This window comes from Rattus norvegicus, chromosome 8, assembly GCF_021556685.1.
Source record: "Rattus norvegicus strain SHRSP/BbbUtx chromosome 8, alternate assembly SHRSP_T2T, whole genome shotgun sequence".
Lineage (NCBI taxonomy): Eukaryota > Metazoa > Chordata > Mammalia > Rodentia > Muridae > Rattus > Rattus norvegicus.
The window spans coordinates 44,913,330-44,916,268 of NC_141541.1; positions in this window are offsets into that span (position 1 = coordinate 44,913,330).

Sequence of the window (2,939 nt, forward strand, 5' to 3'; positions counted from 1 at the left end):
GTCCCATAATTATTTCCCCCCTATGAAATCAAAAGGCAAATTACACACTTCCAATGTGTAATGCCGAATCATATATCTTATCATTGCCAAGGGAAATTGGGAATGTGGTGAGCCAATTCAAGGCATAATCCCAAGAGCACACACTCCAAATTCTCTCCTTCTGATAGTAGACAAAGAGATTAGACCTATTTTAAATTTTCCTTATTTATTTCTCCCCTGACCCTTTCAGTTGTTGTATTGTTTATGTTACTTACTTTCCATGAGTGTGTGTATTTTCAGTACTTTTAATTGTGTGATACCACTGATTCCTTTGTGCTCAGATAGAATGCATGACATTACTTCAACTTTATTATATTTCCTGAGGGTTGTTTTGCATCCCAATATGTGGTCAATTTTGGAGAAAGGTCCACAGGCTGATAGAAAGTATATGTATAGTTCAATGTAGTTTGTTAGGTTCATTTGCCTGACGATGTACCTTAATTCTGCTCCTCCTGTTTTGTTTATTTGCATGTGATCTGTTAGGTGGTCTGAATAGACAATTTAAATAAATCACAACCACTATTATAACTAATCTGTTGTTTCATATGTATCTGATAATGTATATTTTTAAATTTGAGAAGCTTGTGTTTAATATGTGTATATTTAGAATTGTAGTATCTTTTTGTCATTGCAAAGTATGAAATGAATTTCCTTACATCTTCTGGACAGGATGAGTTTGAAACTATTCTGTCAGCTACATAGACAAACTGAATAGGGACATAGTTCTTAGTTCGGTTTCAGTAGTATACCTTCTATATCTCTCAGGATGGTAATTATGTTTCTGGCTTAATATATGTCTGTTTACTGGGAAATTGAGTTTAGTGATATGTAAATATTTTTTAAACCTCTGTGTTAATTTTGTCATTTTTTTAAATTTTTGACTTTTTCATCGATTTCATTTGATTGACTGTCCTAGTGGTGTTAATTTATTTCCTGTGTCTTCTGGTATTTTATCCTTCCCTGCAAACTATAGTATTCCTATTAGGATCCTCTACAGAGCTGGCTTACTGGTTATACATAGTTTTTAATGTATTTATAATATCCCTTAATCTGCACAGTAGCTGGGCAGCTGCCTGTCCTGCATGGAATTAGGTCTAATTTCCAAACAATGTCTCTGAACTCCTACTTACTATGCAGCAACTTGGCTGCTCTTTGTTCCACTTGGTCAGCCCTCAGGACCAGGCTTTCCTCTGTCTTAACCCATGGCTGCTGTCCTCCTTCCTCTCTCCTCTCCATCACATCCATTCTTCCTTTCTTCTTGGCAGCTTCTTCCTTCTTCCCCCCTCATGATCCTCTCTAGCAAAGCCCTCAAAAACTCACCTCCACCATCTCTCTGCTGTGCTTCTTTATAATCACAATTAATGGGAGCAGGGTCACTTTTCTGGGGGTTAAACAGTCTTACATTCTACAAATTAGCATTAAAATACAAGCTGAATTTTATCAATACACCACAGGGTTTTCTTTCATTTTGTTTTGGTTTAATTTTTCTTTTAACTTTTTACTTTTTATTTTAATTTTGGCTATCTTTTATTAATTGGTTATTTTATTAATTTACATTTCAAATGTTATCCCGCTTTCCAGACTCCCATCATCAAGCCTCATCATCATATTTCTTCTCAGCATTTTCTATATAACAGCCTTCCCCGAACTACACATATCCATTCCCACCTCACACATCTAGGATCTCCATTTGGTGGGGCCACATTCCTACCAGCGTCAAGGTGCTACCACCACATTGATACCAGATAAGTCAATCCTCTTCTACCCAGTACCTAGGACAATAGACCCATACTTGTATACACATTGCCTAGTTATTTACACCCTAGGACCAAGAAAGATTGGTGAGAGAGGGTCTGGTTAGATATTTAAAACCAATGATTGCTGCTTTCTCTTCTTTTTTTGGTTATAGGTAAAATTATGTTTGTATGCTTCTCTTTTTTGTCATTATTGTGAGATGATTAATTTCTTGGATTTTCTTGGATAATATTTAGTTCATTGTCTTGGAGTTTTCTTCCTATTATCCTCTGGTGTGCTTTATAGAGAAAAATATAGTTTAAATTTGATTTTGTCATGTAATATCCTGGTTTCTCCATTTATGGCGATTGGGAATTACTCAGTGTATAGGAGCTTGGGTCTTCATTACATCGGCCCAAGATTTTCTGGCTTTTAGAGTTTCTCTTGAGAAGTCTGGTGTAATTCAAATTGGTCTGAATTAATTTGGTACTGGATATTTGTACCTTACCCCTTTAATTTACTTTCCTGTATCTGTGCATTTAGTGTTTAATTTTTATGTGAAGGGAGGAATTTTTCTGGTATAATTAATTTGGCGTTCTGTAGGCTTGTTGTATGTTTTGGCCTTTTCTTTCTTCAGCTTACGGAAGTATTCTACGATGATTTGTTGAAGATATTTACTGAACCTATGAACTGGAACTCTTAATTCTCTTCAATATCTATTATCCTTAGGTTTGGACTTACATTGAGTCCTGAAATTCATGGATATTTAGGATTCAACAAACCGTACATGTTTATCGGAGATGGATTTTTTGTGCTTTGTGGGGTGACCTCCTTGACCCCTAAGCTTCCATTTATTATCTTGTTGGATAATGAGACATGGTCAGGAATGGTGACCTCTTGCCATAAACTATATGAAAATAGTGAGGTCAATTTCTGTGTGTCAGGTATCAGTAGTCCCCTGGGTGGTTTTGGATCCTGGTTGGACATATGCAACTCTTTCAAAAGCCCAGGAATGGTGTTCCTTGGGATTCTCATGATGATGCAATGAGACATGACAGAAAAAGACCAGAATACACATGAGAGAATGTGATTTGTATAATAGAGAGAACATTATTAATGTTCTAACTTATTAAGTTAGGATACAGAGTATCTGATCACACTGTGAT